A 21,185-nucleotide genomic window follows, 5' to 3' on the forward strand; every position below is an offset into this window, starting at 1 on the left:
GGGGCGTAAATGGCCTACCTAATATTTGATCTAGAGGCAGGAAACCCAGAGGGACATGAATAGCAGCTTGAACAACGCTGAGATGAGGAGTGATTTAACAGAGCACTCCTACACGTATGATAATCCCACATATAAATAGACAGGATATACTTGCCATTCACGATTTTTCATTTACCAAGGTTTTATTTTTGCCTCCTCTCCAAACAAGGTCAACTCACAACATTTATTTTTATGTTTAGTGTGATATTTCTAGCAACAACCCCCTTCTTTCTCTGATCTGAGAGAGACTAGATGAATTTAATTTTGTGATCAGAGTATTTTTAGAGAAATGCATGACTTAAATAAACAGAGTGGGTAGAGATTACATATTCCTCGTTCAGCACTTCCAGATTTTAAGTGAATCTGAGTAGGACATTAAACTCCCTGCACTGGCGGTTGGCTCAAATGTAACAATTACATTTTATATGCTGAATGCTTTATGTTCCAACAATGACACAACACTGCACCAAAGCCTGAGAATGATATCAAACACTTCTTTTTCTGGGACTACCCCTTTAAGGGTTGAGCAGCTGTCTCTGCTTGTGTAAGGTGACACCAATGGCAACATCCATGTAGTCCAGTACACTGTTTTTAATGGACCCCAACCTGAAGACATAACCGTTTCAAAGCCGTTTCTCACTAACCTGGAATCAAATGCTGTTTCTTTACAAGAATACAGAGGTGTCACTTCCCAAGTCTGAACAACTTTCCATGAGTTTCGCCAATGTTATTATCCAATGTTTCTTTCAGCATATAAACAAAAACTGTTATCCTAATTTCCATTTTGACTGTACTGCAGCCAGTTTTTGTTGTTGCCTATGAAATACAAAAAAGTGTGAATGAAACCATGACATTACTGTTAGTATTATTTGGTCAGTTGATTTGATTGTTGTTAGTGTTGATCGTACTTTAAATACAGCATCTGACACACTTATCTGCATTCAGTACAGTGTGAAATAGCACACTAATACTAATAATGGCTGACCTAGTCTGCTTTTTGGAATGTATAACAGGTGTTTCAGTGAATCCAGATGCACCTTCCATTTGATGGATTAGCTCATTAATTTGCCAAAGCAGTGCAAATCAATATGCCAAATAATGCTTTATGGTTTTTATTATGATAGTGGAAAAGCCAACTATAAATTCTCCAGGAGCACTGAAAGCAACCATGCACAATGGGACTGACTTCTGTGATAGCCCAGTCAAACAGAATCAGGTTTGAGGAAACTCTTTTTGAAAAGGAGGCTCATGGGAAGGATGGGCTCATTTGGCACAATGCCGGTTCAAAACTGCAAATGCTTACTGAATGATTCGGTAGAGGTCTGGTTCAGGAACATAAATCTTCAATGTTATCTCCCGTGAGCAACCACAGAAGAACTACATCATTTTATCCCACACTAATGAAACTATGCTGTGTTAAAAGGCTGCCTTTGGACCGATTGAAAGTGTAAATGATAAGCATGTATAACTGATGATTAAAACTGAATATGAAATAGCAGTACAACTGCAGTGCTTTGGACAATATGGCCACAGTTCCTCAGAAAACACTACTGTATGTAGCTAGAGCAAGAAATAGAATAGCCTGATTAAAATACAGCTAATTTCCATCTACATAAAATGAATCAAATACTGTGCTAATTTACATCCCACCATATTGTGGTGTGGGAAAACAGCAGTGCTTAAAATAGAAAACAAAACATATGTTGTAGGCTACATTCAGACTAAACAAACTGGGGATGCCCAGTGACGTGAAAATAACTGATCAACATGACCTAGAGGCTGAGTGTTATTCACCACTTAAAAATAACTGCTGTTACACCATAAGGGTACAGCACATTAAACAGTCTATTCCTGGACTTCCTTTAAGAAGGAGGGAAAAGCAAGATGACACATAAATTGAGTGTATTAATAAAATCCGGCATGAAAAAACAAATATGTGACATTATTTTACATGTAAGAAACCCTTATCTAAATGTCACTGAAACTAGCCTACATGAAGCAACAAGACCCAAGACTGAACTGTTCAATAGAAAAATGAAAATATGACCCCAAAGTGACACACAACCCAACCTTTGACTGCGGTCCTGTGCTTCTGCTCTCCTGTTACAGTGGCAATAGTATGCCACTCCAATGAAATCAGCCATAAACTGAAAGAGATAGCCTTTACAGTTGTACCCATCAATAAGGAAGCAATGTGCTTTTAAAGGGAGGATGTAGATCAGGACGGTAATCTCTGTGCTTCATGAACCGCACAGGGCAAAGCAGTGCACCGGGCTCAGACACCAGATTAATCCAGGTCAGACACACTCTTATCTGAGAAACACACTGCGGCACTTTGGAGTTTATTCCAATGCTGCCTTCTTTCCTGCCCATTTCAGAATTATTTCCATTCCTTGCATTTCGCTTTAGCCAGCCGCTTAACCTTCACCGTTTAAAAAACATGGATTCTCATAAATATGAATGTGAATTGTGTCGGCTATTTTTTCCATGACAACATGCCTGGAATGCCTTAAACAAAGACCATTTAATCGGAGACTCGTCTCAAGTAATTTCTTTTGGATTCAAGAGCCTGGAACTTAAGACAGTTAATCAAATATTAGCCTACTTACGTAGTACAATTTGTTACATAAGCTCAGTGACCACTTTTTTAGGTAGACCTGTACACCAGCTTGTTAATGTAAATATTTAATCAGCCAATCATGTGGCAACAACTAAATGCATAAAAGCATGAAAACCCGGTCATGCGATTCATCAAATGTGAGAATGGGGAAGAAATGTGATTGAAGTGACTTTGACCTTGGAATCATTGTTGGTGCCAGACAGGGTGGTTTGGTTTGGCAGAAGACTTAATAAGTCTAATAAATACCTAATAAAGTGAGTCACTGAGTGTATATACCCATATAGGCCTATATAGAGTGAACTCTTATCAACAGAATTTGTTTTGTTTTTTTTGGGAGGGGGGGTTTAAGAAAAATAATAGATGAATCTGTAATTACAGTATAACAGCGCCTACACTGCTCGAAAGGTTGGAGCTTATCCCAATTTTGGCAGCGTAAAGCAGAAAGCTCATTCCCCCAGAGAGGACATTAGTCTTACCACACAACACTTACTCGCACTGCACATATTTCTGTATTTCTGCATTCCAGAGATAAATAATTGATGGCCTAATTGACAGTCATTAATATGACCTGGTTTGGGAAGGAACTTTCTGTGGACAGGGTAGAAACTCTTAACCAGGACATTAGATCATTAAAATGTATGAATAAAGTAGCGCTTAAAACACACTTAACCCCAAATGCCTGCCGGAGTTCTCACAGGAACACAAACGGCAGAGTGGGAAGCAGTGCTGTAGGGGTGACGAACAGCAGCCGGAGTGCCCGGGAGATACAAGTCATTTAAATGTTGGAGTGTCTCCTTCTCCACACACCATTTTGCCCTCCTCGTCTCCATGACTGAGGTCACAGAGTTGGCTGCACCCATTTGCAAAACTGTCATTCCAAAGTAGCCACTCCCTCAATGCCACCAGCCACACACCCACACATAGACAGAGAATTAAGCTGGGTTTCACATGCCTGGCAAACACAGACAGTCCTTCTGTATGTATTCTTATTTTGAAGAGGCTTTCATTTGGTTGCTGTCATTCAAACAGTGAACGCAGCACCCATCAGTTATCACCAGTTCACTAAACTCATTAAGAAGCAGAAGCTGGTGAAAATTCACTGAAATATTTTAGTAGACACTAGAAAAGGGTCCAAGTAGCATCTTATGCTGGCCATATTACGCACAGCCTGCTCAATACTTATTTGAAATGTGTTTTTATCTGTGGCTCAGAACTGCACAGGTCCTGTATTGTCCAGTGGTCCCCCGGCCCTGTTGGGTGGCGCACACCCAGTGCGCAGACAGAAATACATTCAGCCTCACCTCTGCTGCCCTCTACCATAGCTCCTCCACTCAGTGCGCACTTCATTACCTTAATTGATATTTAAATCCTCTATTCAGGCTGACGCTGGCTCAATTAAGAGCTTGTTGGAGGAAAGATTAGTTGAGGTAAAGAGGTTTTCATTCTGGATGAGGGGAACTAGCCTCGCTCTGAGCTGCAGGCCTAATCCTTCCATGACAAAGTAGCAAGCAGGGCTCATTCTGAGCCGACACGTTTGTTCGAGAGCAGCAGGTTCAGCTAATGGCACCAGGCACACTTGGCTGGGAGTTCACAGAGCAAGGATAGCCTCTCATTGTTCTGTTGTTTCCCCGTGGCTGGTTCAAGAGAGATTAAAGAAAGTCTGATCATTAGTTTATCAAATGAGTTATCTACAGCAGGGTTCTCACACTCCATTCCTGGAGGGCCATGTGAAAAGATGGTCTTTGCAACCAATAGGCCTGTGCATCAACTGGTTCAAATCTCGAAATTAATTCAAGTAATTTATTAGCATTTGTGAACTTCTGGAAACAGCCTGTATACAATTACTGATATACAGTGGTTTAATCCATCAACATCAAAACCTGATCTGTACTGATTCCATTTTCTGCTATACTGTGTAACAGTTAAGACCCTCAAACTCAAACTGTGGATTAACAACAACATTTCATTGCAGGGAAATAATACATTTGGAAGGGTCATGGAAGTTCACTACTACCATATTGTGAGTGGGATCACAAACCTTGCACTGCGCAGCTTTTATAAGACGCTGTGGACCTTGGGCTAAACTGACCGTTTCTTTATCCTTATCCCTGGATGGCTGGTGTTCCTTGTTGTCTTCTAAATCCGCCCCCTCTATAACGACTTTGTACACTGGCCCTCTGAATCATGACACATCCGGTGATAAGCTAAACCCTGCTACACCTGCCTTGCACCAGGAAGCTATAAAGCAGCAGCAATGGCATGGACACAAAACTGCTGGTTAATTTGTCAATTTGCAAAGCACTAGTTATTTGAGGCCGCACAAATATTTGAACAACATACAAGACTATCATAACCCACTGCAAGTGCATGAAGAGCAAAGACAAATTAAATCAACAAATCAAGACCCTCTCAGGGGATACATTTTGAGACATGGTTCACTAAATGAGGCCTCCTTTCTTGACTACCATGGTTTCCTGTGTATGCCATAAGCCTTCATCAAAAATGATTCACAGTCTATAACTATAAGGAAATAGCATATTCTGAGCAATTTTAGCTTTGTTTAGACTAATGCACACTTTCAGTGTTTTTTCCATAACACCATCTCTGATATTGCGTATTTCGGTGGAAAGTTGCTGTTTCTTCTGACGAGCTGGTCGGGGCCTTGCATGGCAGCCACTCGCCGTCGGTGTGTGAGTGTGTGTATGAATGGGTGAATGGAGAAGCATCACTTGTACAGCGCTTACTTGTACAGGTGCTATATAAATGCCTGCCATTTACCATTTTCCATTCATTGATGAAACAGTCCATTACTGCATCAATTAAAATGAGTAAATGAGTAAATCTGGTAAATGGTAAATGGTTGGCATTTATATAGCGGCTTTATCCAAAGCGCTGTACAATTGATGCTTCTCATTCACCCATTCATACACACACTCACACACCAACGCCGATTGGCTGCCATGCAAGGTGCCGGTTTAGTATTTTCAAGTAAAAGAATGAATGGAAACCAAACTCCGTTTCTGCGGCTGGGCTACATAGACAAAAAGTACAGCACTGTATCATTTTAGGTTTGAGGAACCTCTGCGTCACAACCCTTCACAAGTCTTTGGCCTGCTGTCTCAGTCACTCCTACTTACACTTCCATTACAGTGCGTTGTCTGGGCTGCATTTTGGCAGTCGCATGAACCCCGCTGGGGTTCTGCTGCTGCAACTCTGTGAAAATGCACCCTTGTTCTGGGCATGCTGGGTCTCCAGTGCAGACAGTGTCAGGAAAGAGCACCAACGAGCCTCTAAAACATTCCTTTCAAACCCACAGCAGCTGGCAGATGACTTTGATTGTCTGTGCATACTGTGTATGGCAAAGGACCTCATGTTTCTCATGACATTGGCATTCTTGCTCTACCATGACACGCCGTTCATATTGTCTTGCACATTTGAGTGATATGCTTGGTCATGTCCTCGGCTTAAACAGCTTCTCATGTTTTCTATTTATAAAATGTACTTTTTTGTACAGAATTAGGAACAACAAGCAGAACATCTGGATAGTAAATTGACTTTTAGTAACAGCCTTCCTTTATTTAGGTCAATTTTATTATTTATCATACTGATCCACCTCTTTAAATGGTTCACATTTTCTTAGTAGTTTCAGTGGTTTTCTTCAGTTTGATTCTGGGCTAGAGGGTACAAATGATCAAAGACAATATAAGAGCAAGCAACACTTTATGTCAATTATGAATTCGACTGGACACAAATGGCATAATGCATGCCACAGCAAGATAAGAGGATGTCACATATTAAGTCCAATTGTAATCCTTTAGTAGATGTTCTTATCCAGATTCATCTTACAGTGAGTGCATTCAACTAAGGCTAAGATAACTATATATCACAATCACTACAAGGAAATCTTTCTTCAGAAGTAGCTGCTAGCACCAATCACAGTATTAATAATACTTTTTTGTTGTTGTTGTTTTTATGTACTGTAACTTACTATCTGAATTCCAATGGTCTAATTTGAAAAAATGAATTTCCCCCCAGCGGATTCTAGGCCATTGGTTTTGGCCAAGTTCAGAGTGGAGCTGTCATTTCCAAAGATAAACAGAACATTCAAATATATTGTATAAATTAGGCTACAATCAGCTTGCGACGTTGTACGAGAACTGAGATATGGATGCAACTATATTATGTACAAGTGGAGGCTGGGGGACATTTTCCATTTCAGCTGCTTAGCAACATGCACGTTACAGCCAGTTAGGAGCCACTGTGCAGAGAAAGAAAACTGCATGAAGCAGACTAGTCTGTAGATAGTGGCGAAGCCTGCACCAAGTTAAGAAGTCCAATCATGCTCAGGAATCCGTTATGTTCTGAGGCCCTCCACATAGGTGCAGCTAGGTGAAGTGAGTTTGAAAAAACAGAGACTGCCATAGGACACCCTGCTGAGAATCACGACTCACCACCTGACTGCACTAGCACGGCACTCATCGGCTAACGAGCTCCTGCATTAAAAGGGCTAGGTTGTGTTTGTTCACTTCCTCCCTTTCAGGTTTTACACGATTCATCTATGGCTTTTCAATATGCTCATTAATCCCAGCCTAGTGCCTCCATAGAGTTGCCTCGTGGTGACTAAGAGAAAAGCAAGTGGGAACTGAATCCTGGTTTCTCTGGCTCGAACATTTGATATCAGTGGCAGCCCAGGGCTACTAACTACATGTGCTGTTAGAAGCATGTTGACAAAACAATAGACACTTCATGAAAAATGCATGGGACAGTAGTCTATGACACTCTAAAACACAGTCCCACAACAGGAAATCATTCCAAGCTTGAGGGGTTTGTGAAAGCCAACTGCAAGCAATGTGATAAAGATGTGCATCAGAAGTAAACTGCTCAAACTGAAGAATTTCAGTCCCTTCACCACTGCCTGACAAAAGGGGAATACAGAAGCAGTAATACTAATAACAATAATAATAACAACAACACTAATATTATTATTATTATTATTATTATTATTATTAGCCTATTATTATTATTGTTGTTGTTGTTGTTGTTGTTATACTGCAGCCAAAGCCCTTATCGGTTGGACAAATATATTTCTATACATCATAGAATTATAATTTAAACAAATGTAATACTTATAACAAAATGTACAACGCGACTACTATGACTTCTGATACTGATATGAATAATAACAACAAAAACAATAATAATAATAATAATAATAATAATAATAATCATAATAATAATAATAATAATAATAATAGTTGTGTTATTAGTATTATTATTATTAATCACTACAATCTGAACTTCACGTTGGGTAATCATCTGAATGATAAAAACATATATATATATATATATATATATATATATATATATATATATATATATATTATAACCTAGATAGAAAAATACAACAGACATAAATACAGCCGAACATATTGAATCAAAATGACGTTAAGCATGGTGTAGCCGTACACCACCGTGGTTCTGTTGGGGCTTCAAAAACATCTGACAGGCTGTCGTTTGAAACTGTGACAGCATTATTCTAACCAAATATAACGTTAGCTAAATCTTTATGTTCTAGTGGAGCCCAAATAGCGTTCCTATAGTTGGAAAAGCTAGCTCGCACAGCTTCCACTTTTTCTCTAGCTAATATTATATGACATGCGTTAATAAACATTAACCTACTCTGTTGAGGGAAAATAGTCTTTGTCAGTTCCACAAAAAACTTAGGCTAACCTAGCTACTTTATACTAGCTATAGTCAGCTAGTCTAGCAAAGTTACCCTTAATTTAGCAGCTAGTCAAACCAGCACATCATCAATAAAGTGAACAACAGCTGTAAGTTAACTAGCTAAGTTAATTATATCAAATAAGAAAATATAAAGGTCGCTAAGAGCGCACTACCTACGTTTAGGTAGTTAACTAGCAATGTGAAATAAGATTTTTTCACCATTCAGCCAGCTATCGTAGCTGGCTAGCGAGTATGATATGACAAATCCATAACATCTGAGTTGAGCATACCGCGCTAGTTTGCTAACGATAGCTACATAGCCAGTTATTCTGACAGCTACAATCCTGACCTGTCATGACTGTTGCGCACATCTAGTCTAACGTTAACGAAGAAATTATAGCTACCGAGCGAATTAGATACTCCGTAGTATGAACCTAGGTAGGCTAGCCTTTTAAGTGTACACTGCTGTAGCTAAAATTAGCTTGCTATCTGGCTATCAACAATTTAAGTTCCTTATGTGATAAAATCCATTAACGTTAGCATTAAAGCTAGCTAGCTAACGTTAAACACATTTCAAAAATGGACAGCTTGTTCGCTAGCTGCTACTACTGTACAAAACTAACTCTGTTCCAAGTACAAGCTTGTCACTCAAAATAAAAATTCAATTGGACGTGAACAGTCGTATAGTTATGAAAAATCAAAACACCACCAAGCTGGCAAGGCATCTACCATGCACTTTACATTCACAAACTTGGGTAACGTTTTAAGAACCCCTTGCGAAAGCGAGCCGTCATTAGAATCGAAAACAGCATTAGCTAGTCAGCAAGCTAGGTAGCAAACATACTTAGCTGTCTAGCTAGTGACTTACCGAAGAATGGTGTTTCCACATCAGTGAGGTTAAACAGTCGGACTGTAATAACTACAGCTAAATAAAACAAGAGGATGGCAATAGTGATCAACAATTTTTTTGTTTTTCTCGCTTGCTACAGAAGTATATATGAATACAAAAAAATCCCCTTTCTCTGTTGCAGTTACAAGGTAACTACTTAGTTCAGTCAAATGATACAATGTAGAAGGGGCGTGCGATCTAGCTTGGCTGGCAGCGCGTTATGAATGACGTATGCTTAACCAATAAAAACCAGGCACTGATGTTTTTTATCCAATCACAAGAAATGCATGAAGAACTGTGTGTAAAACTGAGTGGGAGGGATATGGGGGGGGAGGAGGAAGGGGGGGGCGGTCTTGTTAGAATGGAGTGTGCGTATCCCTCCGCCTTGTCAATTAGGCTTGGTTTAGTTAAGAAGCGTTTCAATTAAAAGTGTAAAATGTTGGTTCCAACCCACTGTAACCTCATAGATAGCGATGTATACGCTCACTGAGCACTTTATTAGGGACACTATACTAATACTCCGTAGGGCCTCCCTTTGCTCTCAAAACAGCCTCCATTCTTTGTGGCATGGATTCCACAAGATGTTGAAAACAGCAGCAGATTCATCAGTCTGTCAAATTTTGGTGAGCCAGTGGCAACTGCAGCCTCAGCTTTCTGTTCTTAGCTGACAGAAGTGGTCTTCTGCTGTTCATCCGCCTCTAGGTTTGATGTGTAATGCATTCTGAGATGCATTTCTGCTCACCACAATTGTTCAGAGTGGTTATCTGAATTGCCATAGCGTTTATTTTCTTAAACCAGTTTGGCTATTCTCCATTGACCTCTGTCATCTACAAGGCATGTCTGTTCGCAGAACTGCCGCTCACTGGATGTTTTTGGTTTTTCTCACCATTCTGAGTAAACTCTGGAGACTGTTGTGCAAGAATCTCTGGAGATCAGCAGTTATAGAAATACTCAAACCGGTCCATCTGGCACCAACAATCAAACCACAGTCGAAGTAATTGAGATCACATCTGATGGTTGATATGAATATTAACTAAAGCTCCTGCATCATATGCATTGCACTGCTGCTACACAATTGGCTGATTAAATAATAGCATGCAAAAGTAGGTGTACAGGTGTTCCTAATAACGTGCACATGGAGTGTATATAAAGTAATACTATCAATTGTTTGTGAACTAATCATGTCACAGTTTGTCAACTGGTTATCGCAAATATTCCTAATGCCTGTTTCATTTTACTTAACAAGGCCATTCATTAAAACAAAACAGAGGCACGTGAAATAATCTAAAATCAACTTGGCATCATGGTAATACATGATATCAATGATTTGACCACCATTGGTGACATTTTTTAGACTACTTGGAGATGTCACTGTTGTGGTCATAGAGAAAGTAAAAAAATACAGTAGAAACAATATTTAAACTCCAATAGTCGGATTAGTTATTAATTATTTGTTATTTGTTATAACAATTCCACAATTCCAAAAACGAAGGAAATGCAGTCTACCCAATCAGGGTAGTCATCCCTTGTTCTTGTTAATCCCATTAGGCAGCTATCTGATAGAACATATATATCTTATGTTCTTAACAGAACTGTCCTATCACAGAAATCTTAATTTAGGACAGATATAGCTAAGAAGAGTGGGCTAAAATTCCTCTGCAGCAATGCCAAAGACTGATATGATTATAGGAATAATAATTATAGGAAATGTTTGGTTGCAGTGATTGCTGCCAAATATGTTGCAGCCAGTTCTACAGTTTGTGGGGGCAATTACTTTTTCACATGGATGAAATGAGTGTATGATAACTTTTTCCATTAAATGAATAATATGAAATAATATTTTTTTAAATGTGTTTTGTATTTAGTCTGGTGGACTTTGTCTTATATTATACTTTGTCTAAATATCTGAAACCATTCAGTGTGACTATGCAATAATGGAGAAAACCAGGAAGGAGGGAGATACTTTTTCACAACACTATTTATGACAAATTTATCAGAGAAAATCACCAGTGTAATCAGAGTTTATGTGTGATAAAACAGAAAAATGTTTTTGACAGGAAAACTGTGATATATATTTAATTCAGGGACAGCACGGCTACTTCATTTATAAAACATTAAAACGTTTTTAAGATACAGAGTATGTGTGATGCTGATATCTTTTAGCAACTGAGCCCCATCCTAAAAGTGTAACATTAGTTGTTGCAACAAGTGAAACCAAGTTAGGTTTCAGTATTTTCAAGTTAAAGACCACCTCCAAACCTCATTTTAATGACACTTGTTACTATAGTTGTCTTATACTAGGAATACACACAATAATCAAAAATTTTAAAATAGGCTACATTTTCAGCACAGGCAGTTACTAAGACTGCATTCTTTCCTTCAGGGAAATTACCAATATCCATACTAGTACCACTCAAAATTGTTCCGACTCGCAAGGTGGAACAGATGACCTAAAAAGGTCAGGTTGGTCGACTATATGGTCGTTCCGGCAGTGCCTTGTGTGTAACCTTTAGCTATTGTAAGACGAAATATCAAAGTAACATATCCTACGATTTATACTTTAACGTTACCTAAACAAAGGACAAGTACGTTAAAAAAAAATAAAAAATGTTAGCGGGCAAGTTGTTCACTTAAAACCATGTCGATATACATCAATTAAGAACAGTTATATTTGTAACACGATTTTATATTATATGCTACGTCGACAGACAGAACCGCGAGAAAAAAGACGCTGACCAAATAACTCAGAGGCACTACTTCGTATTCCAACTGCGGAGGGATATGGTGTTTACTGCGAGAAGGGAAGTGAAGCTGTAGGGATTGTGAAGAGAGAATTAATCAAATCTATTGAACTTCAGCGGTTGCAACAACATCTTTCCTAATGTAGCTCATATAGTTATCTCCTAGTAACCGAAAATATTTCGAACTACACGGTGTTTTCATTCGTAAATAGAGTATTTTGTGTTAAAACAGTATATTTCCGATGTTCACTCGTTCTAAAAATCTCCCTGCTGCAGCTAAAGTACGTCACAAATGCGTCAGTCTTTAGAACTATCGCTCAACGTGTGGGAATTTAAAGAGGTAGAGGGGGAACTGAGACCCGACTTCACATGGCATATTCTTCCTTTTGAGGTTGCTTGTATTGATAACACCATATCGATTAATAAATATGTTTGGTTCATTACATTTAACATCATATGATTGCCTTACCAATGTCTGTAGGCCTATATGTTGTGGACTTAATCCAGTATTCCCAGTGCTTATATTTTATATTTATGAACTCATATGTTATAGCCTTATTATGATGATGATGCCTGTTATTATTTTTGATGTTTATGATGACACTATTGTTGATGACTGTAATTGTGGAAAATAATCGACAATATTAAAAGACAGAGAAATATATATATATATATATAAAAGTTGTATTCAAGTAGGGTTGCAAGTGATACCAGGAGTATAGGATGTATGTATTTATGAATGTAGCATGGTCAGTGTGTACCTGTGTCTCGCAATGTCTCTTACTGTGAGACACAGGCACAAACTGATGTAAAAAATTAATATGACAGCACTGAGCCTTTTATACTATGTCCATCCATTCATTCTCTGAACTGCTTATTCCTGGTCAGGGTCACAGATCCTATCCCAGCATGCAATGCAGTGGGCCAGAGGTAGGAATACCGGTCACCAATCCATCACAGGGCTGGTCCACACACCTTTCACTCGCACATTCATACATATGGGCAATTTCAAACCTCCAATTAGCTTACTGAATGTTTTTGGACAGTGGGAGGAAACAAGACTAGAAAACTACACAGACCGGGGGAGAAAAACTTGGTAACTTCTTGTGACGCCATAGTGCTATCCACTACACCACCGTGCCACCCTACTACCTTTTAGTTAGGTCACTCCACCGTCACCAGCCGCCCCCCTTCCCACACACACACACACCACACACGCAAACTGTTCATTCGCCCGCAATTTGCCACACTTTGCTGACACAATAAAAAAGAGGAAACGCAGAGGCGGGCGGGCTGATTTGTTGTGGATTTATTTCTGTGTCTTTATTTTTACTCTGTTTCCTCCCGGGCTTTCCATTTCTGGCCCAGGCTGGCAGTCAATGGCACTTTAATAATAGCGCTTGTTTAAAAAAATAATAAACCAGGAAGAGAGGGAGAGGAGGTGGGACAATCAGAGAGGTAAAGTAGTGGGGGAGTGGGTTGGAGAGAGAGCAATACAGAGAAGATTAAGCGGTGTTTTATTCTGGATGTAAGGGGCTTACAGACTGAGGTTTTGTGGAGGGGAATTAATGCAAACAGATGGGTGGGCACTCCAATGCCCTCTCACACATTGGCTTTGCCCTGAAGTTAGACAATGCTGTGATCATCCATTTAGCCACCGAGCCCCAGTAATGATACAGATTTCATTGTCTAGTTAGGTTATAAGAGCATGCATTTTATTATTCTTTCCCTGTATACACTCTCAGAATAAATGTATGAAAAGTCCCTGAAATGGTATAAATGCTGTGGCGGTATCCTATAGGTACATACAATTACCCCTAGCCAGCCATTTTTTTGCTTGGAAAACATGCTCACCGTACATATTCTTGTACACTCCACAAAGTTTGGGACAAAGACATATTCAGGGGTCTAAACCAGAAGTGATAGGATTTCTCCCTTTGTGTTTGCACTACAAAGTGTTGAGCAATGAAATTTGGCAGGTAGTTTCCATTCCCACCTGCTGGTCAGGTAAGTAGAAATACCCAGATTGGCCAAATGGAGGCGCTTTAGGAGGTTTTTTGGTTTATCTTTTTTTTATCCAATTCCCTGGCGCATAACAAATTTGCTTCAAGGACTAAATTTAGAATTTAGTAGAAAAAAAAACATCTCCTAGACCGTATGATGCATCTACATGGAACTTATCAATTTGCTGAAAAGACAGTCCTCTAAAAAGTTGTTTTAAAGAAAGTTGATACTCCAAAAAACATGGCTGCAGTAAGCCAATAAAAGTTGTTGTGGGTGTTGCTTATCACAAAAATGTGTATTACTCTATTTTTATTTTCAGTAAAGTGATTGTGCTAAAGTATTGGCCCAATTGAATCACATGGTGGCACTATAGGGCCCAATATTTTTTTTAAATAAATTCATAAAAATCCCTGTTGTCTTTAAGACATCTAAAACTTGCTGCAAAGATCAATTTCCTCATCCGGAACATAGCTGTACCTTATTTAGCAGTGACATCTTGCTATGCAAAATAGGAATAGGCAGTTTTTTTCGTCTGGCCACAGTTTTGGCCTAGGTCTGGAGACATGCATGAGACTAGTGAAACCTCCCCCAGTGACACAGGCTTCCTCCCTATGGCAACTGTGTGACCACTGACTGGCCACTTGGAGTCAGTATAACTCTCATTTGAATTTCCAATATTCATATAACTCTATATATTACATTAACATTACATTAATGGCATTCGGCTGACACTTGTATCCAAAGCGACTTACAGTTGATTTAGACTAAGCAGGAGACAATCCTTCTCTGGAGCAATGCAGGGTTGCTCAAGGGCTGTGCTGATCTTATTGTGGTTACAAAAACCGCAGACCTTGCGTGTCCCAGTCATGTACCTTAACCACTATCCTACAGGCCGCCCTGTTATAGTGTTAGACTATAATCACAAATTCATGAATAATCACTGTTGTCTTTCAGACATTTAAAACTTTTGGAAGTGCTATTAGCCATTTCCCTCTGTTCCAGTTTTGGCGTAACCACATAGCTGTGATCTATGAAACTTGGCACAGTGGTACACGATCCCTCCCTGTGGCTGCTGAGTAATTTGGCCACTGATTAGCCACTTATTATGTTACATAGTATTGGTTGTGTGTGCTAGGGCCCTGCATATCATTGCTTGCAGGTATATTTTTTCCTTCATTCAGCCTTGGATTACATATTCTACTAATAACACCATGTTCAAAGCAAACATGAATACAGAAATTTGTGTTTTATTATTGAATACGATATCAGGGATATTAGATTGAAGTTACTAGGGAGGAAGAAATCTATATAATTTCAGATACATTCTGAATGTTACCTACTGTACATGCTCTTTAGATATATCGTATGTGTGTACAGTAGGCTCCAGAATTATTGGCACCCTTAATGAAAATGGAGAAAAAGGCTGTATATAATAAACCACATGGATAATGATCTATATATTATGTTCAAACATACGGGAAAACAATGTACTTTTATTTCAATTTACTCTCATGTTTCAATGTTCTTTATTTAGTAATCTAATTTCTTTCTGAAAAATACAGGTGCCAAAATAATTGACACCGCTAACAATTATTGTGAATAAAATCAAATGAAGTGAAATTGGCAATACAAGTTTGTTTAATTTAGTTAATCTTGTGTAAAATAACTATATCCATGATTTCCTTCACTGGCATATACAAATGAGGTAACAAGTATGCAAAATCCCTTTGTCAACCATTAGCATAGGAAAAGCCAAAGAACTGTCAGGGTAATGCGTACAAAAAAATACAACAATGGTTAAACTTACCACTTAGCATTGTAAGGGCAATAACAAAAAGGTGTAAAACATATGAAATGGTTGCAAAGAGAGATCACAAGTGCATATTATCCCCACGGACGATAAGGAAGATGGTGAGGGAGGTCATAAGTAACCCAAGAATTGCAGTTTAAGAATTGCAGAGATCTTTAAAAAAACATAAAATGGCACCTCTATACCAGCAACCTCTTTAAAAGGGTGAAACAAAGACAGCTCTTACTGAGTACAATAAACAAAACCAAGCATCTTGAGTTTGCTAAACCTCATTGGAATTACAGTATGACTGGAAGAGAGTGCTATGGTCAAATGAGAACAAAATTGAATGTTTTACACGCCATCAACATGTTTTTAGCAAATAGAAAGTGAAGCACCTGATGTTTTGGGGATGATTTGCCGCCAATGGTCTGGGGGCACCATTTAAGATGAATGGTACAATTAATTCAACAAATCATTATATCTAGTTGCCTCTGCTAGGAAGCTGAGACTTGGTTGTTGGTAGATTGTCCAGCAGGAAAATGACTCCAAACATATATCAAAATCCACAATGGTCGAGTAAAAACAACAACCATGTTCTGCAGTGGCCTTCTCAGTCTCCATACTTTAATCCCATGAAAAACCTATGGTCTGAACTGAAGAGGGAGGTGTCCCAAGGATATCAATGATTCAGAAAAGTTCTGCATGGAGGAATGGTCGAAAATCCCTCCAAATACATTCTCTAACCATATAAAAAATGATAGGAAAAGACTTATAGTTGTCATCTTTGCCAGGGTGTATTAAACCAGTGGCGCCAATAATTGTGTAACCTGTTTTTTGGGGAAACTGCTTTACACATATTGGAAAATGAAGCTATGTCAATTATTATATTATGGTAAATGGTTGGCATTTATATAGCGCCTTTATCCAAAGCGCTGTACAATTGATGCTTCTCATTCACCCATTCACACACCGACGGCGATTGGCTGCCATGCAAGGCACTGACCAGCTCGTCAGGAGCATTTGGGGGTTAGGTGTCTTGCTCAGGGACACTACGACACCGCCCGGGTGGGGGATCAAACCGGCAACCCTCCGACTGCCAGACAACTGCTCTTACTGCCTGAGCCATGTCGCCCCTTATTATATATTATATTATTATTTTGTTTTTAGTCAAGGGTGTCAATAATTCTGGAGCCCACTGTATGTACTTTTATATTTATACAATTTTACTAGATCTATCCTCATCCAGTTGCTTCACCACCATTTCTACTGTATATTTAGAAACATTTCTGCTGTTCTGTGGCATGCTTAATGTAAAGACAATATGGGTTACAGACTTTGAGCAGTCATTACGTGCAAAGGATATGCAAAAACAAATTTAATTGACATCACATTAATACAGTGGGCTCCAGAATTATTGGTGCCCCTGACAACCTGGTTGCCTGTACCACAAGGCTGAGACTTGGCTGTACGTGAACATTCCAGCAAGACAATGACCCAAAGCATACCTCCAAATCCACACAGAAATGGTTCTGTGACAACAAAATCTATGTTCTGCAGTGGCTGTCTCAGGTGCCAGACCTCAATCCAATCGAAAACCTGTGGGCTGAACTGAAGAGGGCAGTTGATAAGTAAACCCAAGAATCTGAAGCAGAAATGGCCCAAAATCCCTCCACATGACTTCCTTAACCTTGTCAAGCATTACTAAACCAGGGGTGGCAATAATTATAGAACCTTGATTTTGGTTAAATCTATTTTTATTAAATATTTGGTTGGTTCCTTTGAAATATAAATAAAGTATGATATTTTTGACATGGTCAGCATTTTGAGTTTATCTCAGTAATCATATTGTTTCTTTTTTATGTATTTTGTACGTGTCACGTCTGTGCCCTTTTTTCCATCACATTTCATGCTGAAGATTTTGCTGCTGTTAAACTCGTAAAATGGTGATTTTTTTACTCTGCGGTAGACAACACAAATGTCAAAAATGTAATATAAAAATAGCAGGTCTGGCTTGACTGTTAAACTGTTTACATTGCATGGCTTGTGTGGTATTGTTATGGTTGGTTGTATGTGTGTTATATTGTAATTTTTTGCGTTGTCCTGCTATTTTAATGTTTGTATATTGTATATTGTATATTGTATATTGCTTTTGTCTTTGCTGTCCACCAAGATGTACCGTGCCTTACCATACATAACATATCTAATAAAGGAATCTGATAATGAGATCAGATCTCGGACAAACCCACAAAGTGGGCAAAGGCATCCGATCATATAGCATGTATTTCAAAGTCACACTCTCTATTGAATTTGTTTTTATTTTTGTGTTCTGAGTTCTTATGTGTGCTATGTTTCTGTCTTTCTGTAGAAGGCATTAGTCCAGTGTAAATGTGTGTGGGTGTAGAGCCTCCTCTCTGTGCTGACCCTCTGTCCTGGCCTCCGTAGCATCCTGACTGCTGCCTAGCAACAGTATGTAGCTACGGCAACAAAACCAACAACCCCCTCCCATCCACCTCCAAAACCCATGCCCCCACAATCAGAACCTAAGAGTAGCAATCAAGAAGAGGGATGGAATCCAGTAAGTGGCAATACCAAACAGAGGGAGGCAAATGTTAAAGCCATCAAAGTGAATTAACGCTGACAATCAGTGTAATAACCTCACCCTATGTAGCTCAAACCACTGAGGTGGAGAACACTCTCAAAAGTTTCCCTAGTAATTACACTCCATAATGCTGCATCCCAGCATTTTAAGACAGAAATAAGGCTGAGCATGCAGCATTATTTTGTTCTACACCAAGCTGCTGAATGCTCAGCCAAGAACTCTACAAACAAAATAAGTCATTTGTTCTGCCACTGTCTGCCAGACACAGCACTGCCTATGGTGAGTGTCTTCCAGGGGAAATCTAAATGATTTTAATAGCACACTACAGTGGCTATTAAAATCCTTCAAACACGAGCACTGCTGTACATTACATCTATGTAACACATGTGGGAAGGGCTACAAGAATTACTGAACAAAATAAAGTCCATGGCTTGCTTTAAAAACTGTATCCATGGTTGTTCTTGAGACTTCAACCAAGGTAACAGTTCTAACCTTGATTGAAGCCCTGCCTCAAATTGTGGCAATGAATACATTTATAATAATTGTAGAAGCAGGAGTTCACATTTTTCTCAATGTGCAAGCAGCATGCTTCAAATGTTCACCTAATTAAATATTTTGCATTTAGAAAATGAGTATTGTTAAAGCCTCCTCAAGGTTTCCAAGCCTGTTTGAATGTATCCATACTCCATACATTACAAAAGGGACATTACAGAAATAATACCGATGTGTCAAGATTAAGCTGATAGATTTTTTTTCTGATTTTAAAGTTTTTCATTAATTTTACAGACATTTAATTTAGCACTAGCGATGCAGTGTTTAGGAGCAGAATGAATAGATTAACATGACTCAACAAGTATATTTTGCTGTTTGCTACCTGGTTGCCTATTGACAAAAGATTCCTAGTAAAATAGATATTTTAAATGACTGGTTGCAATGTGTACCATGGACAGTAGAGGGCCAAGCAAAATGTGGAGTCTTGCTGTTGTCTCTCAACATCAGGGCCAAGAAGTGTCAATGCCAGGAAGCAGGTCATTGTGAGGCTGAACAATCTGAATATTCAGTCATTGACATAACATTGGGTGTGTCAACATCATCTGTTTAGCTGAACTTTAGCCGATCAGTGACTTAAATAACTCACTCCTGCTACAACACACTGAAAACAAGAAAATATTGTGGCCATCCAGGACAGGAGTTTGACACCCCTGTCTTAGAATGTGTAGGTTACGTCAGTGACTTCTTTACTTCTTTTCCCCCTTTCTGTCCTGCTGAGAGGTATAGCATGTCTTTAAAAACGACATAGCTCCTATCCACAAAGCATGGGTTATCACCTTTTTGTTATGAAACTGACATCATCTTTGTGTCATGTCCTATTCAGTCTTCACTAGATCTGAAACCAACAGGAAAAGCATATAGTGAAACAACATGTTCAACCTCTGTCAACTAAGCCTGAATTGATGGACTGTAACAGTGTTGTATTCTTCCTGAATTCCATAAGCTGATATGTGCCATGAAACTGTGTGTATACAGCAGGTCTAACTGCCATCTGTCCACAATCAAAATACATTTCTCACAGTATTTTCTTTGTTTTGATGTCACACTTTAAGACAGAATTTCATGTTGTAAATGACCATGTTTACACATATTTTATTTATTTACTTATTTATTTATTAAATAATACATATATGTAAATATATAAAAAGTACACTAGGCATGTTACTGGCCAGGGACTAACATTCTGTAGGTTTGACGGAATTGAAGCCAGATAAAATGCCAGATTAAATGTCGTATGCAACAGCAGCCACTAGATGTCACTTTTAGCTTTTAATCCTTTCATCAAAATACCAACCTCGAGTCAGCAAAGTTATTCTTGCTACGTACAGCATTTGAATTATCTGGTCAGTGAAATTATAAGTATTGCAGATAATGTTCATACGAAATTTCTTTTTAAATAAAACTTCGTTATTTTAATAGGAACCAAAAGTTGGTTAAAGTGGAAAGATCCCGTTTTTTGTTTTTGCTATTGTTGAAGCAGAACCAAGAAAAATATTTTCCTTTCATAATGAAGCATGAGAATTTTAACACATATAAGTGACATATGATGATATTGGCTGCGACAACTTTCTTTTTCAGTATTTATGTATTTAATCAGAGTCATACAGCATCAAGGGCCCTGATATTTTCTTAAATAGATAGGTTTGCTCAAAAGGCTGTCCTACTGAATTACACATTACCATTAATATCCTGGCCTAACTATTGCGATGTTCTAGTTCCTACAGAGTGCACTGAACGAACGTTATTGCCTCAAGTTTTTCTTAAGAGAACATTTCCCTGCACATCATGCAAGGCATTGCATAGCCACATGGTGGTGACAAAGGATTACGGTTGATTTCCCATAACGTGTTAGTTGACACTATATGCTGACGATTGTGAAATAATACTGTGCAAATAAATGATGATAAAATTAAGGTTATACATGCATGCAAGTATAATACAGTATGGCAGGGTGTAACTGACGTACCTAATCATAATACTAACAATAATAATAATAATAATAATAATAATAATAATAATAATAATAATAATAATAATAATAATAATAACAAAACGTACTTAGAGTGTCGTGAATAAGTATTCACCCCCTTCCTGATTTCCTCTATTATTGCATATTTTCCACACTGAATGGTTTCAGATATTTAGACAAAAATGTATAATATTATACATTTTTGAGTGAACATTTTATGAGTGAACATTTTAAATTATAGTTTAATTGATTTAAT

General features: G+C 38.5%; 1 protein-coding gene across 1 annotated transcript in view; it reads right to left on the minus strand.

Annotated features, from left to right (window-relative positions):
• The window catches only part of mef2d (myocyte enhancer factor 2d), a 67,244-nt gene extending 57,807 nt beyond the window's left edge, over positions 1-9,437 (minus strand). The window contains exon 1 of the mRNA XM_061232230.1: positions 9,252-9,437. The gene's annotated coding sequence lies outside the window, so the exon portion shown is untranslated. The remainder of the gene's footprint in view (positions 1-9,251) is intronic.
• Between the last annotated feature and the right edge of the window lie 11,748 nt (positions 9,438-21,185).

Source organism: Conger conger, chromosome 1 (assembly GCF_963514075.1).
Source record: "Conger conger chromosome 1, fConCon1.1, whole genome shotgun sequence".
NCBI classification, from domain to species: Eukaryota; Metazoa; Chordata; class Actinopteri; order Anguilliformes; family Congridae; genus Conger; species Conger conger.